We start from the raw sequence: 12,842 nt of genomic DNA on the forward strand, positions 1-12,842 counted from the left end.
AATCCTGTTCCAGGTACATGGTATAGGATTACAATCTAACTGCAATCCTTTACACACTTAGGTGGAAGTAACCCTTATTGAACACAGTGGGTCTTACTTCTGAGTGGACGTATACAGGAGTTTAAGCCTCCAAGCATTGTATGTATGTATGTATGTATGTATGTATATATATATATATATATATATATATATATATATATATATATATATATATATATATATAATTCTCTTTAAAAAAAGAATCACAAACCATATAGGCAGGGGGAGTTGTGTTATTCATCAGCATTGACATCACTGACAATCTCATAGGTGCCCATGGCATTCATGCCACCCACTTTTCTACAATTAAAAAAACGACAGCAATGGATGTGCACTGTAAGAATGGATTCCTCCAGGAAGCACATCTATTCCTGAGAAAAATGATAAAACTCCAACCGAGAGCAGCTTTGGATGTGGTGAAAACAGTAGACCCAGCTGCAGCTGCTCCAGCAGGAATGGCTGGTGCTGATACTTGCTTTCAGCCTGCCCTCCTTTCCACCACATGAGGATTGCACTTATCAAGTGACAACACTAGGCAGCTGGCAGGTCACTGCTTTAAAGGGCCCAACAACAACAACTGTAGCTGCTGCCGGTAAGCTTGCCAGGTCGGTGCCGAGGGGATCCCACCAGGGGCACTTTGCTGGGGGCCCTCTCAGACCTGATGCCGACATAGGGTGGGTGGGTGGCCATGTAGAAAAGTGGACAGGATTCCTACATCTTTTAATAGTTTCCCCAAAATTCCTTCTTCTGCACAACTAGTAATGGTACAGGAGCCCTGGCCTCTTTTTCAGCTGGCCGTTCTCCCTGTTGAAAATAACAGGAGCTGCCAGTGCCTTGCGCTTCCTGTTTCTATATTTCTCCAAAGCTGAATTTTCATATCTCATCTACCCACCCTGCAATCAAATATGTAACCTCCCCATATTAAAAAGCTATTTGTCTTTCTGTTATGCCATCTTGTTGTCACATCATATAGCAGCAGCAGGAACCTCAACACAACGTCTCTGTATTTCTAAAGAACAGTAGAATGCCGTGTTTTGTTTCAATCACTGTTGCTGTAGTAATTCTCCAGAAACAGGAGTGCTACCACCACCTCCTCCCAAAGTGGGGCAGAACACCCGCTCCAAATATTCAGCACTGAAGATTGTTGTCAGCATGCCTGTACTTCTTAAATGAGTCACTGCTGAGCTCCACCTCTCAGCAGGCAAACAAGACGTGTTAAGGCCACTGCTGTTTGTGTGTTGCAGGCACCTGGTGATTTTAATCATGAAAGGTTTACCCTGGCAAGGAAGACACGTTTGGCTGGCTGTAACATAAAAAGAAATGGAGAGGCGCTTGTGACTTTGTTCTGTGGTTAGTTGGTCCAGTTTGCCATTAAAAATGTACAAGCAAAAAAAGAAGCTGGTGTGTAGTGGGTTTCGTGCAGTTCAGGGATGGAGAACCTTTGATCCCCCAGATGTTGCTGGATTCCAACTCGCATAAGCACCAGCCAGCATGGTCTATAGTCAGGGGATGATCAGAGTTGTGGTCCAACAAAATCTGGAGGGCCAATGGCTCCCCATCCATGTTTCAGCAGGTAGAAACCATTCTGATTGCCTTGGTCCTCCTCACAGCAAATCTATGAAAAAGGTTAGAGTGACAGTGACTTGTGATTGATCTAAAGTTACCCACACGAGCCACATGGTCGATATGCACAATCATAAACCAAACAAGTAAACAGTACACATGATATATTCTCCATCTAACTCTCCCTCGTGCATAGATTTCATTTAGGATTGGCAAATTAATTTTTTTCCACCTCAGGGTTTTAAAAAATTACTTGATTAGCATGTTTGACAACTTAGTTATAAAACTAAACAAATATGAATACATCCGTTCAATATCTGTTACCTATGGTTTAAAAGAAGAAAAATAAGGTATAGTCTTATTCAAAATCCCCAAGAGTTTATTTTTCTCTTTCTGCTTTCATCTATGGCTAGCTCAAGATATTTTGCTGCCTGAGGTGAAGAACAAAGTGCCCGCTCCCTGTTCCAGGTACAAAAGCCAATCACGCCTGCTACTGAATTTTTACTCTGTTCTGCAGACATCCTTCACTGCATCTGAGAACAGTAGTTTAACTTAGGGAGTGCAGGACAGGATGCATGGCATTACATACACTGTTGTGCTCTCCACTGTCTCACCATTACTCCACATCTCCCAGCATCTGCTGCCTAAGGCAGCTGCCTCACTCTGCTTAATGGCAGAGCAGGGACTTGTAGCCCCATAACAATTGCTGCGGCTTTGATGTGTGTGTGTGAAAATAACATTCAAATACCCATTATATTAGGGGAAATTGCTTGCACAGATGTGTTATTAGTCAAAACTGCATACAAAAATGTGTTTATTTGGAGGAATTCACACTAAAATCCTGACAAATATTCATGAGGACTTTTTTTGGAAAAAAAAAATGCAAATTACCGTGGAAATGAGAACTGAACTTAGGATTGGAAAAATGGGAAATGGAGAGAACAAAAATTGGCAGATGCATCCATCCCTACTCACAGGTAAGTGTGCCTAAGTTTGCAGCTTCCATTGTACAGGTCTCCCCAATTTCAGATCAAAACACAACTAAAAGCAACAGTAGTCCTTAAGAGCTGGTAAGGCTGCAGTCCTAAGTACTAGGAAGTAGCTTTCTAACTATAGAAAGCTGGTGTAACTTACACCAGTGTAAATGATGCTGGCTGAGTTACCAAATGCCATTTAGGAGGAATGTGTTTTGCGCCACGCATTTTGCCGGCTTAGTTTTGCCACGTCACTATGTCAAGTGACCAAGATGAAAGGTGTTCGCAATAGCTGCAAGTCTCTTCTTCCCTATCCCTGTCCTGCCCTTCTGAATGCCTCTTTGTTGGGACTTACACCAGCTTACCTTCTGTCTGCTGAGCCCCAGCTGAACCAGGGTGAGGGGCTTATGATGGCATATCTCCAGCTCAACTGGGTTGAGGGACCTATGCGGGCGTAGCTCCAGCTGACTCTGGCTCATCTGGAAAAGATCCAAATCCAAACTCATCCCAGTGGATCTTAGGTTTGAATTGTGCTATATGTCTCAAGGCACTGAAAAATATTCCCAAGCATGCATGCTTAGGATAGTGCTTTAAGAAACACTTATTGAGAGCCATCAAAGAATCACTTTGAACAGCACAATTTCCTGCGGACCTGAGGGCAATGGCACAAACATGAACATTTAGAGCTAGTTGGCAACTGGTTCTTGCTGTATGTGCACGCCATGTTCTTTTGGATCTCTCCAAGCCATGTGCCCTTCAGTTATGAACTTCATACATATTTGTTATTTTAAAGATTTCAAAGCTGTATTAGGAGGCATCGCTATTTTTTCAAAGCAGAAAGCCCATCAAAGGATTATGCCATCAACCAATACCTAGTAATTAGCATCATAATATTTATTATGGTAGCACTTAATGAGAAAGCTCTCTTTACTTTGTAATACAAGAAACAGCTCTGCTGCAGAACAGATAAATATAATCAAATGCTGGGCATCATCAAAGCCTTCTCCAGGTTTGTGATTGATTGATTGATTGATTGATTGATTGCACTTGTATACTGCCCCATAGCCAAAGCTCTCTGGGTGGTTTACAACAATTAAAAACATTAAAAACAAATATACAAATCTAAAAACACATTTTTTAAAAAACAATTCAAAAACACATGCTAAAATGCCTGCGAGAAGAGGACAGTCTTGACTTGGCACCAAAAAGATAACAGTGTTGGTGCCAGGCGCACCTGGGGCCCATGATCAAAGTGCCCTCTGGAGGGTTCCCTCCTTCATCAGTGGGCCAGGTGATCTTACTTGGTGACAGTGAGTGGCAGCTACAGCAACAGAGGGTGCTCCGATCATGGGTGCTGGCTCAGTGGCAGAGCAGCTGCCTTGCATGCAAAAGATCCTAGGTTTGATCCATGGAATGTCCAGGTAGTGCTCAGAATGTCCGATACCCAGGAGAGCAGCTGCTAGTCAGTGTAGACAATACTGAACTACATGGACCAATTGTCTAACTCAGTAGAAGGCAGCCTTGTGCATTCCTAAATTCTTATGCTTTGAAGATTGCCAGGCAGCTGGGTATAGCTGCTGGTTCAATTTCCCCCAATGCCCTGGAACAATGTGATGTCAAATGTATTTTGAGTAAAATCAAAATGTGGCTAGACCCATCTCAAAGCACTTAGCTAGTTTTTTGAAAAAAAGTAGGCTCACAGGAGATATTAGCATTGGGATGTGCCAGGATGCTACAGCCCTTATAGTTGTCCAAGAATACCAGGTGGTGACACCAGGCCTGACCACTGTAAACAGAACATTTCAGAACACACATAAATTGTTCCCTCCTTAGGGGCTTATGAGCTTGGCAATTTGAAGTTACCTGTAGTTGAATTCCCAGCAAGTTCTTATGTCTATGTAGATCAGTAAAGTGAGGGTGCTTTGTACATTATATTGCCCTTACTGCTGATGAAACCTGTGATGTTATTAGGTTGAGTTTGTATATATAAATCTTGTATGTAAATAGCCCAACCACTCAAGGAACAAACTGGTCAAAATTTGTAGTTCAGCTTCTCTAAAGAAGGGATAGGCTTTAGGGTGGAGTTGCTTGGGGATTTTGTTTGGCCTATACAGTATTTTTACATGAACGAACCTAATTTGCTCTTTCTGGATTAATATACAGATTGAAATACAGTTATGCTTTGGCTTTCACACAAATAAAACAGTGTACCAGAGGTCAAAATGTGTACAAAATATATATTCTAGGGTTAAATGTATACAGTATGGAATTTTTTTAGAGGGGAAAAATTAAATATTGCAATGTTTTGTGCTTTTAAAATAACAACTATAATAGCAGATTAATGTGGGAATGGGATGGAGTGGATTTAGAAATGATCGTATATGAAACTGGCATGGACCAGAAACAGACAGATCCTTCTCTAAGGAGAGACAGTAGGGAAGCTAAGGAGCCCAGAGACACACTGGTAGTAGACAGAAGGGTGCAGGGCAGGCATTTCACTGAAAAGAGGGAAGCTGAAAGTAGGGTAGATCAGTGATGGCGATCCCTGCGGCCTAGGAGCCAAATGCAGTCTGTGTTCAGACCTCTCTGGTTGGTGCCTGTATGCTTGTCACACCCCCTCTCCCCAGGCCATGCCCTTCACTGGCCCTGCTTTGCACCCTCCCTGAGTGTTTTTGGCTGGCTGGAATGCGTCCTTGAACTCTGATAATGCTTCTTGCTTGCCTGAATGGATGATAGGTACGTGTGTAGTATCTAGCCTATTGCACAGAGGCAACATTCACATTCATTGCTCTGTCCACTTTTGCCTCTGGCCCCTCCCACCACTGGCATGTAGCCCCCAGAATGTGGCCCCTCAAGATGAAAATAGTTCCCCATCCCTGGAGTAGATGAAGGAGAAGGAAATTCGAGGCTGGACAGAGAAGAAACAAGGAAAAGCTAAGAAATCAATGTCCTCAGCTGCCTCAAGGCCTTGTCTCTAGAGGTTTTTTGTAAGACCCGGGCTACAACTGCTCCAGACTGGGACACACATAAAACATGAACTGGACTTTTCAACATTACAAGAGGCTTCTAAGAAATTTCACAATGTGTAAGGGTGGGTGGCTGGGTGTGTGTTGCAGGGGATGGGGCCAGGTACGCTGAAGAGGGCTGGTCAAGGGGCAGGGTTCCTGAGGAAGAGGGACACAGTGGGTTGAAAGGCAGGGTCCAGAGGAAACAATGGATGACCCAAGCACATAGTACAGCTGGCCCAAAATCTCACATCAGGACTCTCTCTGAAAGAGAAGGGAAACTGGAGGCCTAGGACTACGGGTCTGGGAAGCACGTGAGCAGAAGCCACAAGATCTGGGTCCTGACAGGGCTGCAGAAAGGGAAATTCTGACTGCAGTGGCTTCTGCCATGCCTGCAGCAGTATGAACTGGCCACCAGCAAGGGCCAAGAAATGCAGTGAGGATGGGGATGAATCTTTCATGTTGATTTGAACTAAGCTGACAGTTCCTTAGCTGCAGGCTTCTGGCGCCTTAACACATTAGCAGCATAATGAATTCTACTGATTAAGTTGTCACATAATTGCAGTGCTGATCACATCATTGCCCCCACCTGATATTTTGTTAATAGCCCCCCTTCCTTGAGAATTTCTGACTTTTTCCTACCAACGTGGAAGAGTGTGTTTGCTCAACTGGTGATACAACAATCATTGGTTCCAAAGAAAATATTAGCTATTATTCTTAGAAACAAGATCTCTATAAATCACATGGCTAATAAAAACCTGGCAGTGATAAGGCTCGCTGTCGCAGCTCTGCACAACTGTTTCAGTCTTTTTGCTGACTGGCCCATCCACCCCCACCTCGTAAACACACAGACATAAACCATTGTCTCCACTGTGCTTTCAAATGCCATCGCACAGCTCATTCCAAAGGGACTTGCTACTGAAGGGCCTTTTTGTTGCAGGCAGCTTTGTCACTGCTGACTCAATAACGGTATTTCCTAACCATTGCTGTACAAAGAAGGCAACGAGACCACCCCATACTTTGGGCTACTGAAGCAGATACCTGGCTAAACGTGAAGCTGATCTTACATTTGGCCAGGGCTGGGGCATCTCAGCTCTGAGGATCAGATGTGGCCCTCAGGGCCTCTGTAGCTGGCCCTTGAACTCTCCCCAGGCCACACACCCCTCTCTCCAAGCCACTCCCCTCACTGGCCTGCTTTGCACCCTCCTTGAGTGTTTTTGCTTGGGTGGAATGTATCCTCAAACTCTGACAATGCTTCTCGCTTGCCTGGATGGAGGATAAAGAGGGATGGATGAGCGTGTACAGAAACAAGCCTACTGTACAAAGGTAAAATTCACATTTGTTACTCCTCCCACTTTTGCTTCTGGTCTCTGGCATGTGGCCCTTGGAAGGTTACCTAGAAGGCAATGTGGCCCTCGGTCTGAAAAAAAATTCTCTACCCCTGCTCTCTAGAGCAGTGGAATAAATGATGCATCCATTTTGAAATCTACCTCCAGGCTAGATATGTGTTGTGATTAAAACAAACAAACACAACATTCTGGAGCAGTATAAATATATGTACCTTTATATCTTTGTATTGAAAGGTGTTTCAGAATCAGTGGCTCATGGGAGTATCAAACTTATCGAAGTATTTCCACAACAAAAAATAAACAGTTATTGGGCTGCTCATTTAGTACACATTTGGAGGCAGTGGTGCATCCCCTCCTTAAGAGGACCTTCTGGGACCCAGAAATGTTAAACTATCGTCCAGTGGCAAATATCCACTTTGGTCAAGGTGCTCAACAGGATGGTGACGTTCCCCTTCAAGCATGCTTGGAGGAAACTGATTGCTTGGATCTGTTCCAGTTTTGGCTTCAGGCCTGGCCATGGCACTGAAACCGCCTTGGTCACCCTGGTTGATGACATCTGTCAGGAGAGAGATAGGGGTAATGCGACCCTGCTCATTCTCCTTGATCTCTCAGTGGCTTTTGATACTGTTGACTACAATATCCTTCTGGATCATCTCAGGGAGGTGGGGGTTGGGGGCACTGTGCTTCACCGTTTCTGCTCATTCCCCCAGAGCCACTGCCAAAAAGGAGTTATGGAAGGCTACTGTTCAACACCATGGGAGCTGTCCTGTGGTATTCCATGGGGTTCCATCTTGTCCCCATGCTATTTATCATCTGGGAGCTGTCATCAGGAGATTTTGAATGAGGTGCCCTCAATATGCAGATAACACCCCGCTCTACCTCTCTATTCCATCTGAATCAGGAGAGACAGTTGAGGTGCTGGACTGGTGCTTGAAGGCAGTAATGGGCTGGCTATGGGCCAATATATTGAGGCTGGATCTTGAAAAGACAGAGGTGTTATGTGTCCAGAGTTCTCATGTCCAGGAAGTGGGGAGGTGGCCTGTTCTGGATGGGGTTTCACTCCCTTGGAAGGTGTACTCCTGAATCCAGTATTGTCACTGGAGACTCAAGTGGCCTCAGTGGCTAGGAGTGCCTATTTCCAGCTCTGGCTGGTTCGCCAGCTTTGCCTCTTTTTGGACAGATATGACTTGGATGCCATACTCCATGCTCTGATAGCTTCTAGATTGGATTATTGCAATGTACTGTACACGGGGATGCCCTTGAAGATGACTCAGAAACAACTGATCCAAAATGCAGCAGCCAGATAACTGACTGGGGTTCCCGACATAGGTCCCAAATATCTTAAAGACTGCCTCCTTTCCTACAGACCCTCTGGGATGCTGAGATCAGCAGAGGAAGCCCTTTTGGTAGTTCCTCCACCTTCAGAAGCTCAAGGGTGGTGGTGGCTTGGGAGAGGGCATTCTCTATGGCAGCTCACAAAGGTGTGCCTGGCAACTTCTCTGTACCGTTTTTGGTGAATGCTGAAGACATACCTCTTTACTCTGGCCTTTGATGCCTGAGATACATATTTTTAGGATGCACCCTATTTTTGGTGATGTGACTTTTAAGTTGTTTTTAACTGTTTTTAACGATGTATTTTAAAAATATTGTAAACTACCCATGGACCTTTGAGTGAAGGGCAGGTACTAAATAAGAACAGTGATAATACAAGACCACCCAGCTACTAGAAAAATATGAAAATTATCCCTTTACATTTTTATCCTGTCTTTCCTCCAAAGAGCTCAAAGCAGCAGAGTTGTCATCCCCTGCTTAGATCTTTACAATAACCCTGTGAGGTAGGTTAGATTGAGCAAGGTCACTTCAGAATCTTTGTGGCTGAACTAAGGTATGATTTTAGGTCGTCTCAGTCTAAGCCTATCACTCTAAGTGCTGCACTACACTGGCTCTCTTTGGACTGCAGTTTTCCAAACCAGCTTCAGATTGAGAAAGGGGGGTTACAATGAAAACTTGGAACATAAGCTTGAAAACAGGGCAAGATACACGTATTTGGGGCCTCCTCCTTCACACACTTTCACAATCCATGGATTGCAGATGAGGGATTGACCAGAAATGCTTGAGGAATTCAAGTCTGCACATACACCATACATTTAAAGCACCTTTAAGCTACATTTCCCCAACACCAAAGAATCCTGGGGTTTGTAGTTTGTTAAGGGTGCTGGAATTGTAGCTCTGTGAGGGGTGAACTACAGCTCCCAGGATTCTTTGGGATGGGGATGTGCTTTTAATGTATGGTGTGTACACAGTGGAAGTTGCATTTACTAATATTATGATTAAGTATTGTTATTTCATTCTTTCTTCCAAGCAGTTGCCAGATTATGCTACAAATTACCATGATTAAAGACTTTTTAAAAAACAAGCAATGCAATGCAATGCTTGCAACCTAAACCTAACTAGCTTTCTGTACAAAAGCAAGGCATGTCCTTTAATGTCAGCTGGAAAGTACCTTGTCAATCTATTTGCAGGGGAAAAGAACAGTCGGATCTCCAGTTTACACTGTTGTCCTTGCCAGATCCTCCGACTCGCTTCATTGTAAATGAATCACCAAGGCATCTTGAAATTGGTTGCTGTTTTCCTTTTGCAAGAAACTGACACTGGCTTACAAAATCATGTCAGTACCTTTATTGTCCAGAGAAAAGAAGGTGTTAACCAAAATCCTTTTACCAGCTATTTATAGGTGCTCCAGCCAGAACTGCTAGTACTGTACTGCGGCTAGTGTTGATGTGCACAGCAAACATAGGTAAGGTGCACTATCCCTTGGGTGGAGAAGAGGCAAGAAGGCAAAGAGAGAAATGCATGGAATAGCCAGAGTCATAGGAACACAGGAAGCTGCCTTCCTGTCAGTCCATTGGTCTAATTCACTTAATATTGTCTACTGTGACTGGCAGCGGAATTTTAGACAGGAGGTTTTTCCAGGCCTACCTGGAGATGCCAGAGATTAAACTGCATGCAAAACAGATGCTCTACCACTGAGCTATGGCCCTTTTCACAGTCAGATGAAAACACTGATCCCTGGCTCTGTGCAGAGAGGAACAGAGGTTAAAGGTCAAACTGCTAGATGTGACATTAGTTGTGTGATTCTAATTAATGTGCAGAGTGTTTGTGATGCAAAATTCACACATCCCAAAAGGACACCTGAATGGAAACAGCTGTCCGCTGACATTCACGCTTCTCTGAATATCATGATGCAGTACTCGAACCAAAACAATGTGTAGATTATGGAAAGTGTGCATAAAAAGCATATGTTAGTGAAAATAGCAGAAAATATATATTACAGAAAATTGCTTGCAAAAATGTGTATATTAGGAGAAATGCAGAAATGTGCCAAACTGAATTTAAGATTGGAAAAATGAGAAACTGAAATTAACAGATTTGTCCATCCCTACAAGCTGCTATTTGCATTTCAAGAGAAGTACCCATCTTTGCAGGTGTTTTTAGGTATTATCCCCTATGCATTCTGTGTGAATGCACCTTTAACAAAGTGCTTGTCACTGTCTGCATTTCATTTTCCTCTCACCTCACTGTTTATAACCCCCTCCCAACCATGGACATTTATACCTTTCCAAGTACCATTTAATGTTTGTTCCACATTTGTCAGAGGTCAGTCTTTCAGTATGGCAGCACCTATGCTTTGGAACTCTCGGCCTATTAACATTAGGCAGGCACTCTCCCCATAGTGTTTCAGACACCTGCTAAAACTTTTATTTCATCAAGCCTAGCCAGACACACTATTTAGGTATCTATACTTGTTTTTAATATTTGCTCATTTTATCTATGTATTATTGATAATTGTTTTATACTGTTTTAAGTACAGATTCTAAGTAGAGATTTATTTTTAGTAAGTGCTTTTATAATTTTTTATAAATAAATAATACAAATACCAGCCATTCAGGGAAATACTTCATGCATCTGATGAAATAGATGGTGGTTCACAAAAGCTGTGTCATAATAAACGTGTTAGTCTTTAAACTGCCACAAGAGGCTTCTGTTGTTTTTTCTGCAACAGACTAACATTACTATTCCTCTGGAAATTATAACAAAGACATGCATGCTAATTCCATTACCAGCAGTAGAAGCTAATCCAGCAGGTCAAATGGGGCCCTGTCCCACCAATCTCAGTCTGTCCTCAGCCATTCCCCACCTGCCTGCCGTCTTACTTACAACCAGTCCAGGGGAGTAGCCCTGGCTGTCAGCTTCCCCTTCCTTACTGTTGCAGAACTTGCAGAACTCAGCAGGGAGGAGGATGGAAACAAAACTGTAATTAGTTGGCTCTGCCTGTCATTAGCTCTGGATCCACCTATTGTTGGTCTCCCTGCCTTCTGCCCTACCAGTCCCAATGGGCACCAGCTACCACTGATTCACACAGTTAATGCCACATCCAGTTTGGCCCTAAGATAACTTATTGCATCTAAGGTTTATGTCAGATGTTGCTGGACTGCAACTTCCAGTGCCTGACCATACTGACTCAGGATGATGGGATTGGGATACAACAACATCAGGAGGGCCACAGGTTCACCATCCCTGGTTTGTATATATTATCAGGGATGGCGCCAGACATGCCAGGACCCTTGGGCACCATCCTGCCTCAGCACCTGCATGCATGCCCCACCTACTGACTTTTCCATTGAAGTGAATGCTGCCCACGCTGTGCACGCATGCCTGCCATCAACCAAGATGGTGGCTGAGGCTTCCCTAAGGGGCTGATGCCTCCGTCGCCATCTTGATTGATGGCACGCATGTGTGCTAAGCGCATGCATACCTGCCATTAACCAAGATGGCAGCAGGGGCATCAGCCCCTTAGGGAAACCTTGGCCGCCATCTTGGTTGATGGATGACTTGCGCCCACAGTGCAAACAGCATTTACTTCAAGGGAGAGGTAGGTGGGGCATGCAGGCGGGCATCACAGGTCTGCATAGTAGTAGGGGGGAGTGCCTGGGAGCTCCCTCTCTGCAATCCACGGCAGGGTCAGGAGCCGACGCTGCTGCAGATCATGGAAGGGAGTGTACCCACCCACTCTAAGGAGGGGCCCTTTATGACCTGGCCACCCTCTGGCACCAGGGCCCTGTATATTATGAATTCATTTACACCAGCCACTTTCAGTACAGGATGCCACAGTGCAGCTTGCCCAGTTTATATGCTTTGCAGCTAGTTTCAAGGCCCTGATAAGCTGCCTAAGCACCAACTTAAAGCACACACACACCTGAAACAAATGAGTTGTGCTGACAGACTTCCTCTGTGCATTAAAGTCACAGTTTACATGCCTGGTACCTTTAGTTATTTAGTGCAAGACACCAAAAAAATTACCCGTAAATGCAAACATTCCTTTCCATTTTTTGTTTCTGCCACAGAAAACAAATAAATAGAAGGGTGAGAGCTTATTATATATCCTATATAAAAATGGAGTCACATGCTAATTTAAGCTCTTTGGTCCCAAGACCAATACCTCCACTGGTTGCCAGGCTGTTTTTAAACATGATTGAAGGTGTTGGTCTTGATCTTGAAGAGCCTCCATGGCTTGGCACCTGGAAGAATGCTGGCTCCGTATCAACCTGATCATGTGTTGAGTTCATCCAGCGATACTCTTGTCCAGGTGCTCCCCCACTCCACCTGAAGGTAAAAGGTAAGACAGACCAAACCTGCAAGGCTAACAATCTAGCAGACATGATACAAATGGAAAAACAGGGGCGGGGAGAGAGAAAAACAAACACTGGAGCAGCTACTCCAGTAACATGATTTTTTATTTATCTTTGTAGTCTGCCTACTCTGTGTATCTGTAACTGGCTTGTGTGTGTGTGTGTGTGTTTTCTGGATGAATCATTTTAACTTGTGTGGATTTGATTTTATTTTGAATTGTA

At 44.0% G+C, this 12,842-nt stretch overlaps 1 long non-coding RNA gene across 1 annotated transcript; it reads right to left on the bottom strand.

Moving 5' to 3' along the window:
• Positions 1 to 263: 263 nt before the first annotated feature.
• LOC133388384 (uncharacterized) lies at positions 264 to 12,639 on the bottom strand. Its single transcript, XR_009763776.1, has 3 exons — positions 12,431 to 12,639; positions 2,942 to 3,055; positions 264 to 1,342 (listed from the first exon to the last, which is right to left on the bottom strand). It is a non-coding gene; the product is annotated as an uncharacterized LOC133388384 (long non-coding RNA).
• Between the last annotated feature and the right edge of the window lie 203 nt (positions 12,640 to 12,842).

The sequence above is a fragment of the Rhineura floridana genome, chromosome 7 (genome assembly GCF_030035675.1).
Source record: "Rhineura floridana isolate rRhiFlo1 chromosome 7, rRhiFlo1.hap2, whole genome shotgun sequence".
Lineage (NCBI taxonomy): Eukaryota > Metazoa > Chordata > Lepidosauria > Squamata > Rhineuridae > Rhineura > Rhineura floridana.